At 48.6% G+C, this 18,150-nt stretch overlaps 1 protein-coding gene across 1 annotated transcript in view; it reads right to left on the bottom strand.

Moving 5' to 3' along the window:
- Positions 1-18,150, bottom strand: part of LOC138527965 (olfactory receptor 51E2-like) — a 180,360-nt gene that overhangs the window by 24,533 nt on the left and 137,677 nt on the right. The window lies entirely within an intron of this gene.

The raw sequence follows: 18,150 nt of genomic DNA, 5'->3' as shown, positions 1-18,150 counted from the left end.
CACCACCATTGCAATCAGACAGATTGGAATGCACTGTGGGGAATTTTCATTGGAGGAATTGAGCCATGGCCATGTCTCGTGCCAGAAGGCCAGGTGTGGGTATCTCGTGTTTTACTCCAGGAGGGCCCTCAAGGACTAGCCTCAATATTGCACTGGAAGGACTCGAGGGATGGGCAGCTATTGCGCATGCATGTACTATGGGATGGGCCGCCCATGGTAAAGGTGACACATGTAAAGGTTCAGTAAGCGCATGATATCAAAGCTTTCCACCTAGAAGAACCCGGAAGTACAACCCATGCTCCTCTTGTTGCAAATAGTTCGAGCAAAGACTGTCGCTGTCGCTAACCATTATATTTAGACGCAAGAATTGACAGAAGAAGCCAATGTCTGATTAGCCGCACACATATCAAATCACCACTGAATCTGCTATCTGCATATAATGCACCACTCTGCTGGACACTGGCCGCAGGCATGACTTACCACACACATCAGAATAAAGCAGGGACTATGACATAAATTTGGTCGTGCTGTTCACATATTTTCCGCCTACTTACACCAGACTACGTCTCAACACTTCTTACACCAGAATGCAGTGAAGACCTATGACAAATGTGGGCACGATGAACACATAAGGAGTCTCTAGCAATCACGCCATCGCCTGACTCCTCTCAGCCCCCATCCAGATGCCTGGCTGCATTCATGGGTTGCTCTCTGCAAGAGCCTGGCCAGCCCTGCTAAGCCTTATTCAGCCAAATGCACACACGCATTCTAATCTTAATTCATGACTTCCAAACACTCTGGACTTCAATCCACCGGGGGCATTACCACTACTAGCGCAATTGACACTATAATAATGGTAAAATGCACTATATAAATGACATGTACAATACAATACAATTAAATCCTAAATATGAGACAGTACCAACCCAAACTGTAATAGTAAAGCAGTGCAAAATAATTAATTATCTAATGAAGATTATAAAAAATTATATTTTTCTGATTAAACACAGCAGTACACAATAAAGCTGTACTAGAAAACACAAACAAAAACCCAACCCTGGAAAACAGATGACAGAGGAATATAGAATGCAAGGTTGCAAATACTCTAGATACTTAACAGGGAGGAAAAACGCAATAAATCACTTCGAAGCGCTTGAAAAGTGCATGTCTCTAGAATCATACAAATTAACAGGGGGAGCTGGTGCTTTCCATCAGTACCTGTCTTAGTTCTTGGCAATTCAAAGGCATCAAACCAGGCTTCATATCATTGTGCGAGAGGGTCGAACCATCAGGGACGTTATTTCACCAAAATGCCAGGGGCAGCAGCATCACACGGCTCTTGAACGCTGATGACATCACAAGAAGTGATGCCATTTGACCCCACCCTGAAGTGATATCATTGGAAGCGATGGAACACGACCTTTCACCCCTTGACAAAACAGGAAGTGGCATTACATAGCATTGTTCATTAGTGCACTATAAAAAATATGGTTATGATATCACTATAATGTGATATACTTTTCATACAAGAATGGATCGCCATATGTATCGTTAAGATCAGTGTGTATGGGCCCATATTACCAGATTACTGTGAATGCAAGCAGACGTCCATGGCCAATTTATAATGATGCGTTATTGTATAGCACTTGTACTCTTGTACTCATGGTTGCGCTGAATCTTGCTGTTCCCATCTTTATTTTATGTCCTGGCTTGCAACTTTATGTGTTACTACTGACTTCTGCAATTTTATTCACTCTCCCCCCTTGCTTCTCCACTCTTTTGACTGCTAACTCTCTGTTCTCTCCTCCTTTCCTTTCTCCCTTTTCCTATCTCCTCCCCTTACTTTCTTCTATGCACTTACTCTATCAGAATTGTACCAGGACCTAGTATGATAGCAACCTCGGCTGTCTCCTCCCTCCTACCTTTTCTGGTGTTTTCCTCCCTGTAAAGACGCCAGTGGGGGTGTCTGTACCTCTGCTCTCTATATGGTAGAGGAGAGCCACTGAGGACCCCAGCCAAGATTCTCTATTATTGGTAGTTGTGGTTGAGCAATCAAGGCCTAGATTCTCAGGAGGTGATGCGGGCTGGTTCTTAAGTACAGTGTAGTCCCCAAGTACCCACAAAGGAATGTCCACACACTGTATCGGTTACAACACAGGCTTTATATAATTAATGTTCAAAGGTATATACAATATCACAATAACTCACTTTGTACTCCTAAAATCAGCAATGGTAAATATATACAGTTTCTAAAGTGGTACCACTAACGTTATTAGATCTCATTAAAGTGCATACGGTCAGTGTGACACACAGATCAGAATAAAGAGGAAACCAGCAGTAGAGAGAGGAAGGAAAGCAAGATGGTTGAGCAATTGGCAGAATACTGAACCCGATACCTACACACAGTTCTGTGTGGAGATCCCCCCACCTGGGCAACCTGTAAAGCAAAGATGTATCACAAGCCCAGTCCATATATTGTTCACACTAGACTTTCCAATAGTTCTGCAACCCCAAAGTACCTTGGCCTTGTAGCGTTCTGCGTCGGGGAATCGACGGCCCTTCTTGAGTGCCCTCCCTTTAAGGCAGGAGTCACGGGTCGTAGAACGTCCGACGGAGAACAGGTCGAGCTACGACGGTGAAGTGGCCGCGTTGTTCCTAGCGGTGCTCGTTGACGGGGAAGCGTAAACGTCCTGCCAGGAAGAGGCCTGCGGGGCACCTCAGTGTCGATAGTTCTGGACCGCAAAGAGTTTGAAGAACTGTGGGGGCCAGCAAGGGTGTTGAGTCGTTGGCGTCTCTGTGGTCTTTGGGTGGTGGGAAACCCGCCGGCGGATGCTCCTCAGCACGTCGACGGTCAGGCCTTCTCCAGCAGGATACAGCAGCAACGATGCGGACGAGAGCGTCCTTGGATCAAATGTAGTTCTTAGGCAAAAACAGGAGCACGGCGGCTCCAGTCGGCGACGGTGGTCGTCGACAGTGGCGGACAATAGTCTGGGCGCTTCTCCTTGGAGTTCCTTAGTAGTCCTCGTATCGGGTCAGCAGCCTGCCGAAGGTCTGTCTACCAGGGAGCTTTAGCAAAGATCAGCTGGTGCACGATGGTTCCTCGTAGCTCGGGAAGAGGGCGCCTTACCAGGTCCTCTCTGTGTCAGTCCTTGGAGACACATCAGCTTTCAGATTGTGAAGGAGAGAAACAGCAATTCTTCTCTTCCAGCAGGGCTTCAAGGTAAAGCGTCAGTTTCACTCCAGCTACTCTTCGTAGTTTGGACTTCAGCTCTGAACACTTCTGAACACGATTCCTAGCAGTGAGAGGTCCCCAGATATACTGTTGATCTCCCATTCATTCCGCGGGGTCACACTCAAGCATCCAATCACGACTACCGTCATTCATGCAGGCAGCCAATCAGGCACACGGGGCATTCAGGCCATTCACTTCTCTCCAGACACTCACAACAAGTTATGTGTATTGGGACAAGTACCGAGCCATTCAACACTCCAAGCTGCATTCATACCAGTTTCGGGCAGGGCTATCTCAACCATTGTGTCAACCACCAAATACTAGACAGCCACAACATAGAATGTATATTCGTCACACACTCTATTCACCCAGGTCCCATCCACAGGCGTACCCACAACATACGGTCGTTGAGAAGACTCCAGCCAGTCAGCACTTCCCCACACTACCATATATGAAACTTCCACCCAACAGACAGTCAGGGGGAAGGGACAGAGGCAGGTTCTTCCCGGCACTTCGGGAAGATCAAGGTAACAGGTGATCGAAGGCAAGAGGCCATGGGGGCCATTTTGTCTCCATCCGGAATCCACCGATTCCAAATGACAGGGCCTGGGCATCCCAAAATGGAGGACGCTCAGGGCACCAGGCCTTTCAGCACGGAGCTGCCACCAGCCTGTACCCTGCTCTGTGGGTCACACACAGGTGCCCAAAAACATACACTAGGGGCACAGGGTTGCACCTCTACCCATGGGTGCCATAAGGGTATCCCATGGGTCTGTTCAACAAACAAAAAGAGAGAGAGCTGCACCACCAGGAGTCCCACAGGAACTCCTGCGCGGAAAACATGACAGAACACACAATAAAAGGCAGTAAAGGACAAGGATACGGTACATTTCCAGCATCACAGTCGCCCCCCACCCCCAGACTGAGGTTAGGGTGCCTAATCTCCCACGGAATAGGCACCCTCATCCAGACAGTCAACATACCTTCTGAAAAGGCCATCTGCGTTATCGTGACTCTTCCCTGGTCTGTGCTCAATGGTAAAGTCCAGTCCTTGCAGACTAATGGACCACTTGAGCCGTTTCGAGGTTTTCACCCTTCATCTGCATAAGCCACTTAAGGGGCTTATGATCTGTTTGGACCTTCAAGGTAGACCCTGTAAGGTAGGTTCTAAAATGCCTAAGGCTCCAAACTATACTAAAACATTCTGTTTCAACAGTAGCCCACCTAAGTTCCCTACCCTTGAGTTTTATACTGATGAATGTGATCAGATGTTCTCTTCCTTTGTCATCTAACTGGGACAAGACCGCTCCAATTCCGGTGTTGCAGGCGTCAGTTTGAACGATAAAGGGCGGCTTGCTGTAATCAGGCGCACACAACATGGGTGCCCGACACAGACTTCCTATCAAGCCATCGAAGGCCCTCTGACAGTCTTCTGTCCAATTAACCTTCCTCGGTTGCTTGGGTGAAGTCAGAGCTGTCAGGGGTTCAGCTATGGTTCCATAGTCTGCCATGAAATTGCGATAATACTCTGTGAGGCCCAAAAAGGCTCTCACCTGGGTTTGAGTAGTGGGAGTCTCCCAGTCCTGTACATCCTGTACTTTACTAGGGAGAGGTTGGATCTGACCCCCTCCTACCTCATGACCAAGATACGTGACTTTTCCCTGAGCTATCTGGCACATGGTGGCCTTGATAGTGAGGTTAGCCCTTTTTAACGCCTGCAACACTTTCTCCAGATGAGTGAAATGCTCCTCCCAGGTGGAACTGTAGACGGCAATGTCATCTAAGTAGGCCACACAAAAGGCTTCCAGCCCACTGAGCTTATGGTTGACTAACCTCTGGAAAGTGGCAGGGGCGTTCTTCAACCCGAAAGGCATGACTCTAAACTGGTAGAGTCCCTCTGGTGTTGAGAACGCCGTCTTTTCCTTGGCATGGTCCATCAGAGCTATTTGCCAATAGCCTGAGGTAAGGTTGATGGTGCTCACAAATTTGGCAGCACCTAGCGTGTCCACGAGCTCATCAGGCAGGGGCAGTGGGTGCGCATCAGTTTTGGTGACAGCATTGACTACTCGGTAGTCCACACAGAATCTCCAATCCTTGGTACCTGCCTGGGGACTTGCCTTGGGGACAAGGACCACGGGACTGGACCAGGGACTGGTTGAGGGTTCAATAACACCCAGATCCAACATCTTGGCGACCTCAGCCTGGATGTGGTTCTTGACGGTATCTGACATACGGTAGCACCTGCTTTTGACAGGCACACTGTCACCAGTGTCAATCTCGTGCCTACACCACGGTGTAAGTCCTGGTGTCAGTGAAAACAGAGAGGTGTACTGCCGGATTAGAGCCCTGCAGGCCCTCTGCTGCTCTGTTGTCAGATCGGGAGAGAGATATACTCCCTCCACTGAGCCATCCTGAGGGTTGCTATGCAGCAAATCAGGAAGGGGCTCACTCTCATCCTCTTCTTGCTCTGAAGCTAGCAAGAGACATGAGACTTCTGCTCGCCTGTGGAAAGGCTTGAGCCTGTTAACATGGAATACCTGAGGAGCCACCCCAGAGGCTCCCATGTCAACCAGATAATTGACCTTGCCCATCTTGGAGATTATCCTGAAGGGTCCAGTCCATTTATCTGCCAAAGCCCGAGGCTTAGTAGGCTCCATCACGAGGACCTCCTGTCCCGGAGTCCAATCCACTTGCAATGCTTTAAGGTCATGCCAGTACTTATTCAATTCCAGGCTGGCCTTGAGATTCGCTGTTGCCTGACCCATCATCTGTGTCATCCTCCGCCTTAGGCCTAACACATAGTCCCCCACTTGCTTGGCGGGACCTGGAGGGATGGCCTCCCAACCTTCTCAGATCAAGGCGAGGGGCCCCCTCACGGGATGTCCAGAGAGTAACTCAAAGGGGCTGAAACCAACACCCTCTTGAGGTACCTCTCGGTAAGCAAACAGCAGGCATGCCAGGAGAAGATCCCACTTCTTCCTGAGGGGCTCTTCCAAAGCGCCTAACATTCCCTTGAGAGTTTTGTTAAATCCCTTAACCAAACCGTTGGTCTGTGGGTGGTAAGAGGTGGAGAATTTGTAAGTTACCCCGCATTCTTTCCACATGGTTTTCATGTAACTTGACATGAAGTTGGATCCTCTATCAGAGACAACCTCCTTTGGGAATCCAACATGGGTGAAAATGCCCAGGAGAGCCCTGGCAACCACCTTGGACGTAGCTGTCTGAAGGGGTATAGCCTCCGGGTACCTGGTGTCATGCTCTACTAAGACTTGTATGAACCGATGTCCAGGGGACCGACAATGTCAATGCCCACCCTCTCAAACGGTGTGCCAACCACTGGCAATGGTTGCAGTGGGTGATGACTCTGCCTCCAGTCTTGCCAGACAACTGACAAGTTGGGCAGGTCCTGCAGTGGGACTCCACTTCTACTCCCACCCGTGGCCAGTAGAAATGGGCTGAGAGCCGCTGCTTCGTCTTCTTGGTCCCAAGATGACCAGCTAAGGTCACCTCATGTGCCAACTGCAGCAGGATGGGCCTGTAAACCTGGGGTACCACCAACCTCTTGAGGGCAGCAGGTTCAGGCTTAGTGGGCTCGCTAACAAGGAGCTCACCATCCCAATAATTCCAAAATGTCCTAGGCACTTCTCCTTGTGCCTGGGACAGGGCATGTGTCCTCAGACCCTGGAGAGAGTGGTACTCTCTCTGTCCCTTACAGAAGTCTGCCCGGGAAGGTCCCTCTTCAGCCAACAAGTATTAAAGGTCGGGATGATCCTTCGGGTTAAGAGCCTCTCCCACAGGAAAGTCTTCTGGCTCGTCTCCCACAGGAGTCGAGACAGGAATTACCACTGGACCCAGCCCCTCCGGAGCATGGATCCCAATGGGTGCTGTTGGAACAGCGGGATGAGCAGGGGCTCCCTCCACAGGGGCGGCCTTCTTACTCCTCCTTTTCTTTTGTGCCTTGGGTTTCCCCATCGGCAAGGGTACCGGGCTCGCAGCCGGACCCTGTGTGACCTGTGAGCGGGTGACTGCTGCAGCAGCCATGGGTAGGCCATCCGTGATCACCCCCAATTCGACCAAATCGTTTCCCAACAAAATGTTCGCAGGCACGTTGTCCTGAACCAGGACCGGAAGCTTTACTGTCTTGTCTCCAATTGTAATGTTGACTAAGGCTACAGGTGATAATTTGGGAGGCCCACCAGCTAACCTGGTGGTTCTCAGAGGAGTACCTACATAGTCCTCTGGCTTGAGCAGGGTCCTGTCCACCACTGTCATGCTTGCCCCAGTGTCTCTCAAACCAGTAGAAGGCTGGCCATTCAAGAGGACACTTCTCAAAGACCTACGAGTGTTTTGTGGGATAGTCGCCAGTACTTCTGCGTACTGGTCCCAGGCCCCAAGGGACACTAAGGAAATCTCTACGGGGGCACTGAAGGTGATCCCAGTAGAGGAGAGGAGGACAGTGGCCTCCACCTCAGGTACGGAGTAGGGGTAGGTCAGGCTGGCAGCCTGGACTCCAAGTGACTTACCCTTACACTTGGGGTCACCCCTTCGGTGGTCCAGAGGCCCACAATCCCAACAAGTGCCAGGAGTGCGGGGTACGGTACTGGAGCCACTGGGACCCTGCTTTGCAGCAGGCGGACCACTACTCTTACTCCCACCCACAACAGGCTTATCCCCACTAGGTTTTTGGGTCTTCGGAGAGGAAGGTTTTGGTTTACCCGACTGTGACTGCTTTTGGGACTCCTCAGCTTTCTGAGGAGCCCCCTTTTCTTTGTCCTTGTCCTTCCCACTGGTGTCCTTAGGGGATACCCGGCGAGAGACCCACTTGTCAGCCAACCTAGCCCACTTAAAGGGGTCCAAAATGTTCTGGTCAGCAACATACTGATGCAGCTCTGGTGAACAGGCTTCCAAAAAATGCTCAAAAAACAAAAGGTGAGACAATTCAACAAACATTTTCACTTTGTAACCATCAATCCACCCCATCATGTTCATGTGCGCAGCACTCAACCAGTCAACCCAAGACACATTCTCTCGTTTCTTAAAATCCCTGAACCGTTTAAGATATTGGGTAGGTGTCTTGCCAAACTTTGCGATTAAGGCAGACTTCATGCACTCATACTGACCCCTTTCTTCCACACTCAGTTTCAGAATACAGCCATATCCAGTTTGAGGCACTAGGCTTAACAAACACTTAGCCCAATCTCTCTTATCGACATCATGAATTGCACAAGCCATTTCAAACGCTTCAATCCACTGGAGGATATCAGAATCCTCTGCCTACACACCAACCAAATCTTTCATGAACTTGGTTGCTGGGGACCTGACACTCTCAACTGGTTTCGCTGAAGTCTCCACTCGAGGTTTCTCTAGCTGGATTCGCTGACATTCAGTGTCCTTGTCTTTGAGTTCAAGATCCCTATTTTTGAGCTCCACTTGCTGTGCCAACTCCTCTTTCTTAAGCTCAGCATCAATTTCCAACCTGCAATATTCAAAGGCCAACTTCATCCTTAATAACTCAAGTTCCAAGGAACTGATGGGGTTTGGAACAGAGGCAGCAGGAATGGTGGCATTCCCAGAATCAGATTCGTGACAACCCCCGGGGTAGAGTCCTCATTGGTTGCATCCCCCCCCTTCAAGAGTTTCACAATCGATCTGGTAGTCCACCAGGGCAGCTATCAACTCAGCCCTAGACTTATTCACAAAGTCCAATTCCCTGGCTTCACAAGAACTCTGGAAAGCCTCTAAGCTCATCCGAGTCAATTTACCATTCGCAATAGATTCCATTGCTTGTAATGCAGTTATCTTGTACACGACTAAACCTTAATTTAACAAAGTGCAGATATCCTTCGTAAGTGGCACAGTTATACACTGATTCTTAAAACCATAAGCATCCCACCGCTGCCACCACTGTGAAGGCGCCGGTGGGGGGTGTCTTTACCTCTGCTCTCTATATGGTAGAGGAGAGGCACAGAGGATCCCAGCCAAGATTCTCTATTATTGGTAGTTGTGGTCGAGCAATCAAGGCTTAGCTTCTCAGGAGGTGATGTGGGCTGGTTCTTAAGTACAGTGTAGTCCCCAAGCACCTACAAAGGAATGTCCACACACTTTATCGGTTACAACACAATCTTTATATAATTAATGTTCAAAGGTAAATACAATATCATGATAACTCACTTTGTACTCCGAAAATCAGCAATGGTAAATATATACAGTTTCTAAAGTGGTACCACTAACGTTATTAGATCTCATTAAAGTGCATACGGTCAGAATGACCCACAGATCAGAATAAAGAGGAAACCAGCAGTAGAGAGAGGAAGGAAAGCAAGATGGTTGCGCAATTGGCAGAATACTGGCCCCGATACCTAGACACAGTTCTGTGTGGCGATCCCCCCACCTGGGCAACCTGTAAAGCAAAGATGTATCACAAGCCCAGTCCATATATTGTTCACACTAAACTTTCCAATAGTTCTGCAACCCCAAAATACCTTGGCATTGTAGTGTTCCACGTCGGGGAATCGAAGGCCCTTCTTGAGTGCCCTCCCTTTTAGGCAGGAGTCACGGGTCATCGAACGTCCGACGGAGAACAGGTCGAGCTACGATGGTGAAGTGGCTGCGTCGTTCCTAGCGGTGCTCGTTGACAGGGAAGCGTAAACATCCTGCAAGGAAGAAGCGTGCGTGGCACCTCAGTTTCGATAGTTCTGGACTGCAAAGAGTTTGAAGAACTGTGGCCAAGCAAGGGCGTCGAGTGGTCAGCGTCTCTGTGGTCTTTGGGTGGTGGAAAACCCACTGGCGGATGCTCCTCGGCGTGTCGACGGTCAGGCCTTCTCCAGCAGGATACAGCGGTGACGATGCGGACGAGAGCATCGTTGGATCAAATGAAGTTCTTAGGCAAAAACGGGAGCACGGCGGCTCAAGTCGGCGATGGCGGTCGACGACAGTGGTGGACAATAGTCCGGGTGCTTCTCCTTGGAGTTCCGCAGCAGTCCCCGTATCGGGTCGGCAGCCTGTAGAAGGTCTGTCTACCAGGGAGCTTTGGCAAAGATCCGCTGGTGCACGATGGTCCCTCGTAGCTCGGGAAGAGGGCGCCTTACCAGGTCCTCTCTGGTTCAGTCCATGGAGACACAGCAGCTTTCAGATTGTGAAGGAGAGCAACAGCAATTCTTCTCTTCCAGCAGGGCTTCAAGGTCAAGCGTCAGTTTCACTCCAGTTAATCTTCATAGTTTGGACTTCAGCTATGAACACTTCTGAAAAACGATTCCTAGCAGTGAGAGGTCCCCAGATATACTATTGATCTCCCATTCATTTTGCTGGGGCACACTCAAGCATCCAATCACAACTACAGTCATTCATGCAGGCAGGCAGCCAATCAGGCACACAAGGCATTCAGGCCATTCACTTCTCTCCAGACACTCACAACAAGTTATGTGTATTGGGACAAGTATCGAGCCATTCAACACTCCAAGCTGCATTCATACCGGTTTCGGACAGGGCTGTCTCAACCATTGTGTCAACCACCAGATACTAGACAGCCATAACATAGAATGTATATTCGTCACACACTCCATTCACCCAGGTCCCACCCACAGGCGTACCCACAACATACAGTCGTTGAGAAGGCTCCAGCCAGTCTGGTCGGCACTTCCCCACACTACCATATATGGAACTTCCACCCAACAGCTAGTCAGGGGGAAGGGACAGAGGCAGGGCTTCCCAGGACTTCGGGAAGATCAAGGTAACAGGTGATGGAAGGCAAGAGGCCACGGGGCCATGTTGTCTCCATCCGGAATCAACCGATTCCAAATGACAGGGCCTGGGCATCCCAAAATGAAGGACGCTCAGGACACCAGGCATTTCAGCACAGAGCTGCCACCAGCCCATACCCAGCTCTGTGGGTCACACACAGGTGCCCAAAAACATACACTAGGGGCACAGGGTTGCACCCCTACCCATGGGTGCCATAAGGGTAACATTTAGGTCTGTTCACCAAAACAAAAGAGAGATAGAATCACCGCCAGGAATCCCACATGAACTCCTGCGCGGAAAACACGACAGAACACATGATAAAAGGCAGTAAAAGACAAGGACACAGAGGCCCTGTCCCTCCAATGCATTTCCAGCATCACACCCCCCACTCCCCCTCCAGCACTATCTTAAATGTCGTCAGGCCTAGTATGATAGTCGCTTGTTTTGTTCCTCCCCTACCTTGCTGCACCCCTCTCCCTCACCTTTTGTTTTTCTCCAGCTCTACCAGAAATGGCGCTAGGCCTAGTATGGTAGTCGCCTGTCTGTTTCCATTTCCTTCCCACTCTCCCCCTCCCTTCCTTATCTATGTTTTAGCTCTTGCACTATCTAAAATGTAGTCAGGCCGAGTGCGATAGTTAATTTCACATCCTTACTGTTCATGGCCTGTAAGAATGTCATTGTATTTTCCCTTGTTCCCGCCCTTGCCTTGAAGCGCTTTGAAACACGTTGTGTATAGGCGCTACATAAATAAACTATCATATCACATCATATCATATCAATTACTAAATTATTTGGTATTCCTATTCTTTCTTATTTAGGGTCACTGCTGAAAGTGTTAGGCTTGTGGAAACCCTGTTCTTTTTCTTTTTTTTAAAAACGCCTGAACAAGAAAACCAGCCACTCCAGAAGCAAAGAGCCACATGGTGCTGGCCACAGCCCAGGACCTTACATTAAAAAAGAAATGTAGAAAAAAACCTTTTTTTTAGGGGTAGCAATGGAGACCGCAGGAGTAACAAGGAAGACCTCAGGGGTCGCAGTAGTGACCCCTGGTGAACCCTAAACGACATCCCTGCGAACCATGTTCAGATGCAGCAAGTTGCATTGGTCCAGATAAAGGGCAGACATCCAGGAGGGTTCCAATTAGGGCTCATTGCAGTTCGATGCAGTGTTCAAAGGTAGCAGGTTGAAGAGGAACAGGGTTGGTTAAATGTCTGATCTTGGGTCGGTGACGAAGATGCTCATGTTCAATCAGGAGATCAGGGACAAGATGAGTACATGTTCGTATTCTTCCAAACCGGGGGAGGATGGCTAACACCTACACCTCCAGTGAGGTCATAGCTGGCAGAGAGACATATCTTGCTACAGCAGTGCCCCCCCCCAACACTGTTGCCCCTCAGGCATTGAGCAGAGAGCAGAGAATACCTCTGGTTTTTAATACTGAGCTTCATTTCTGGAAGAGGATTGCTCTCCCAACAGGGTCCATATGAATTCTCTCTGGATTATCCAAAGGTTAATGAAAGAAGGGGTGGGAGACCCCCTTGTTTAGGCAAAAGGCCCCACTGGATTCGAGGAAAGCAAACCTGCTTTATGTAACCCAATTATATCTCTGTGACATTTGGTCTTTGCCTTCTTGCATCCATACTCTAATTTATTTGTGCTAAAGAACATGGAGGGGACAGGAAGAAAGGAGAGATACAGAGTAACAATAAAACAGTGGAATACCTCCCCAACTATGCGGCGCTCCCTATGGCTACACTAATCCTGCCCCCTTCTGAAGGCCATAGGATCGGAGGCCCTTTCGTAGGAAACACCTTTGGTTTGAGTCTAGACCTTCCCAGGTTGCTCCTTCTGAGAGCGTCCTGGGCTGGAGAGAGGCATTAACCACCCTCAGAAAGGGACAAAGAGAAGCAAATCCCATTTGCCATTGTACTGCTGGTTGCAGCGTAGACAGTCAGTCTAGGGAAATCACACACAGTCTGTCCATGGCTGGCCTTGGCCCACAGTATTGACGTGTATGAAACAGATAATATGAGGCTTCAATGCAGCCTCTGCAGTGACTATGCTGTAGCCACAGCTGTCGAAAGGGCACCAGTGGCCTCCACCCGCGGGCAGGATCTCTAGATCACGAGACTGATTCTTCAGAGCACATGTCACTATGCGTTTTGCATGGCACATTAAGGAATGGGAGTCTCGTTAGCAGACTACCCTCTCTGAGATGACATTTCCTGACTCATTTTATATAAAATAAGAAAAGCCAGGGCGTCCATAACCTTGACAGATGGCATTTCCTCAGACATTGAGGACGCTGTGATGCCGGATGCTGAGCGCTGCATCAGAAGTGGTCTCACCACAATGTTAATGGTTGGGACGTGGAAGACGGACAGTGACGTAATGCTTATTCTGACCACCACTGACCTCCAGACAATCTAATATTCCCTTAAAGCACTGGCCAAATCAAATGCAGGAAATGTCCAGAATGCTCTCCGCAATGTTGTTCATTAAACAAAGACGTGGGCAAAACAGGTGGTTTTGTGCAACAACACAAGCCTTTATTTGCTCTTTCCCGCCTGCCACCATACTCTGAACAACACTACAGTCCCCAAAAGTAAAGCCGACATCAGTCATTTGCTGTAATTTGACTGATTAAAAGATGGTGGCAGAGTATAGAACAGGAAGTAACATCTACCTCGCTTGGAGTTTAAAGGCAATACCCCGGAAGCACTACCGTCGGCCTGTCTTTCTGTGCACTCTAGAAAGCGGAGCCTCCTAAAGCCCTTCAACAGGGCCGCTTAACGAAAGTTACTGTCGCTGCTCTCTGCTAAAAATAACCATTTAAAATAATGCGTTCTTCTCTCTCTTTGACGTGACGACAGCACGTTGCATTCTGTTCCTGATATGCCCTTTCTAAAATGCTTCTTTTGGAAACTCACTTCCTACCACTAAGCAGGATAGCTCAGGGGCAACGCGGTCGTCTTGGGAGCAAGACGGCACGGAGTAACACAAGTTCGAGCCCCGTGAAACCTATGGTATTAGGCTCGTTATAAATAACCAATTACAGTTACCACCCTGCCAGCTAGTCTCAATCTCAAAAATGCATCTTGACTCAAGGATGAACTATAAAATTGCTTGTTGGAAAACCTTCGACTCTTAAAAGAGTGGAGACACATTTGTAGCAATTAGGTAAAAGTCCCTCTGCTAAAAGTAACATATTCCTTTGAAATAAAGTTTCCTTTCTGTTTCTCCCTCTCTATATATATCTTGTGCTGTCTCTTTCTGCTCTCTCACGATGTGTAAAAATGAAACATGTTAAACACTGTCTACAGTGAAATGACCACATTTCTATGGCTTATATCTATTCAAAAAAGCGTTGTCTTCTCTCCCTGTGACAATTAAACATTCATTTCTGCCACGTTACGTCATGTCTACAAAACAGTTTCTATCACACAGCCCTCGTGTTCTCTCCACAAGCTGTCATACAACACCAGCCTCCGCCCTTTACAATCTTCGAAAATATGTGACTGGTTAAGACATTGTCAGCTATAGTCATGAATAGATTATGATGCATCAGAAAAATGGACCAATGGCCAGGGCTTGCAACATCATTTTCATGCACATTGGGGGGGCTTTATTTCTTATAATAGAAGGTCACATCATCATCCCCATTATTGAGTGGTCTCTCCCCTGGGGTACTTCCTGTCATCATTAAGTCAAATAAAGGTGCAATGTGTGTCATTGGAAAGCGCATGCAACTGCAGTGTAAATGTGTTCAGCAAAGTGCAAGTCCGTTCTGCGGTTCATTTTACTGTGCGACATTCCAATAGCTGTAATGTTGTAAATTCTAGGGGGCATATTAACAAAGCCTCGGGTGGGCCCAGTTGGGGTGCACAGAGGCTGCACCAGCCGCACTGCAGGGCTTCGCTCCACAGCACCTATTTTCCTATCTGGGGCACACCCGCCGCACTAGGGGGCAGAAGAGCATTTTAGGTGCTTCCGAGTACTTGGCCATTGCCAATGCTGCATGCGGCTCCTGCCAGGCTCAGTGTGGGCAATTCTACAAAGGTGGAACTCAAGACACATTGGAGCTCATGTTGCTCCAAACGTAACTGGCATGTTCTCACTCAGGTGCAGCCAGGGGCCAGCAGCCACACTTTTCATCATTGGCACGGGTTAGTGTGAATGAGCAGGGCAATAGGCGGTGTACAATGGTTCCCTACGTGCTCTGCCTGCTTCATGCTGTTGCATAAAGCCTGTGGCACCCACAGGGATTCCGAGCATCCGCGCCAGCACCGAAAACCCACGCCGGCGCAAATGCTGCTGCATTCGTATGTCGGAAAGGTGGCAAACATGTAATTTGCCTGTGGCCCCTCTCCACCATAGGAATGATTGTAAGGGAGGGGGGCATTAATGGAAGTCTGTTAAGCCTATCGCAAGGCTTTTACGCCTACCATTAACGTTACGCCCATGACGCACACGAGCCCCCGCGGGTTTGGGATGTGCCAAGACTGGAGTGAAAGGAAGGAGGCGCTCATGGGGATTGAGATGCACTTTACCACGTTAGCACCTTTGGAAACACCTTTTATGTGTATATTCTTGAAAATGATATACCAGGTGTTTGAATATTTTGCAGTATTTTGGCTCTCTGTGCGCACTATTTAGTTACACTGGCTTTAGTTACCTTTTTCATGTGACTTTCCTCTGATTACTCTGATTACTCAACCGCTTTATCTAGGGGTTTCACATTAGGTTAGACAGTGCAGTCTAGTTTAATCTGGTTAAGAAAAAAACAAAGATATTAGGAAATCTTGTTTGTAAAGCACATAAAATACTAAATACATTTGAACAGGTTGAACTTTCCCTCAGAGCCAGATGGTAGCCAATCTATTAATAAGTGCAAAAAACCGGTGAGGGTGAGGGTCAATCGAGGATCAGAGGTTCCATGTAAAAATGTCCCTGCAAAAAGGAATCGTGGTAAAAAAGTCACCACAAAAAAGCCATGGTTTGCATTTTTTTTCTTCTTTTTCCCCCAAGGCGAGCGGGGGACAGCGCCGCTCCCCTCACAAATGGTCACCATACATAATGCGCCACAGCCTTTTCCCGGTGACTATATGTATGGTGACCATTTGTGTGGGTTAATATTACCGGATACCGGGTCAGAATGAGGATGAACCGAGAGTGAACAGGACTCAGCGGGATAAGTATTACTCATCACTGAGCTCATCCAGAAGGTGTCTATTGCAGGGATTCGTGGACGCACAGTGTGCCCCTCGGCAGCCGCATCAGAGTCACACACAGAAAGCAAGCAGGAGGAAGTCTGGAAGCAGATCATGTGGCGCCCGTGGCAAACAACGAGTCAATTGCACTTGGCAAGGATGTGGACCGATGGGATCTATGCCCTCATAAGTAGGCATGCCGCTCATGTGAGATTGGCATTGCAATGGCACAGCAATAAGCGAGAACCCATTGCAGCACACATCATAATTACTTTTGTAAAAAGTTTTTTAGGGCTAAATCGAACAGTGGCTATTTCCTTGTTTTTTTAAAATCTGCAATGAACAGACAGTTTGGAAACATGAGTGTGTGCAGCTGTGATGCCATAGAGAAGCGAGAGGGGGGAGAGTTTCCAGCCACTTACCTGCCAATGACAATAGCTTATGCAGTCAGGCAAGTCACTGCCATTTATATTGAATCTTCAGCAAAAGATGTCGGTGTGTTTCAACCTAACTGGAAGTCCCAGTAATGGTGAATGCAATTATAAAAGAATAGGAGTGTGCTTGAAAGCCCCCACTTGATGCAGGCTCGGCTATATGCTGCGCACACCTGCTGCCTATGTTCACCAGGGTCCTGCAGTGCTGTGATGATGAGCTGCTCTGTCCTCAGACCATGCATGCATTCTGTGTATGTGCCATGCATTTATGAAGTGTCTTCATGGGCCCTTTGGAGTCCTGGTGGAAAGTCCATCTCCTCATCTAATTGGAGTTTAAGTCTCTGTAGAAATACATTGTTCAAAAACTTCTTGGGCTCTCCAAGGAAATGCTGTGAAGTCTTGGCCACCTGCGTCTCGCTGGTTTGCAAGATCCTCTTTTGCCATTTTGTATTGTTTATCCTGGCACTGACTTTGCAGCATATCACGTGATATGTATGTTTCACCGCTCTTATTTTGTAAGATTTACTTTTAGGAGGGCACGCAGCATGAGACACGTGCAAGACTATTCACCCCACAAGTGGGTCACATAAGGCAGGGAAGCTCAGAGGCACCTCTCTGGACCTAGCCCCTGCCCTGGCACAAAGACTGCGGCAGTAAGCGAAGTGGCATGAATTCACCAACATGCCAGAGGGGTCAGGAAGTGGCATGGCATTACCTTTCATCCCAATGACATCACAGGAAGTGACGCTACAAGTCCTTTGAACATAATGTCATCACTCATATTGGCGATACTGATGTAAAGAAAGAAAACCTACAATGAGTGTAAATTAAAACCTACTTAATAGTAATGGAGCAGACCTGAAAGCCATTTTAGGTAACATGATCTGGTACCTAGGGTTGTGCCTTGCTATGCCGCATGTGCCTTCATCATATTCCAGGCGCCTTTCTAGCAGAACCAAGTCCGGTGACAATGCCTTTACAGACTAGTACAGTGGCATAGGGATGTGTACTGGCCTCTTATGCCAGTTACAGGCATCACATGCAAGGTACAGCCTTGAATGGCAAGGTACTGCCATTACATGGCAAGCACTGCTTCATTTGCCAAGGAAGGCCCGAGCAAAGTGAGGGTCTCGGCAAGAGTGTGGGGCTTTAAAGGCCATGTCTGCCCGCCACAGTGGGGGTGAAAGCCATTCGCACCCAAGAGTTTATCTGGGGTGCAAATGTTGTTTATGCAGCCAATCTACCGAGGGGGAAAAAAAGGAAAAAAGACGGCTGCCACCATAGGGAAAAGGGACTCAGTCCCTTTCGTATTTCTATGGTGACTGCTGAGAGACGGGAGGAACAAAGCTCCAGTTCAGCAGGTAAGTGGGGAGGGAAAGAGGCGGTCGGGAATGGTAAGATTTATTTTTATTTTTGGAGGGGGCGACAGGGTACCTCCCGAAATGAAAATAAATGGTGCCACCCGGGGTTCGGCTTAAGGTGTCTGGATGCAGCGGTTGGAGAATGTGTATTCTCGCCTCGCTGGTCTTGCCAC

Source organism: Ambystoma mexicanum, chromosome 7q (genome assembly GCF_040938575.1).
Source record: "Ambystoma mexicanum isolate Mex_15411 chromosome 7q, UKY_AmexF1_1, whole genome shotgun sequence".
NCBI lineage: Eukaryota > Metazoa > Chordata > Amphibia > Caudata > Ambystomatidae > Ambystoma > Ambystoma mexicanum.
The sequence above is the reverse complement of the archived record's forward strand: the minus strand, read 5'-3'. Positions and strand labels throughout refer to the sequence as shown.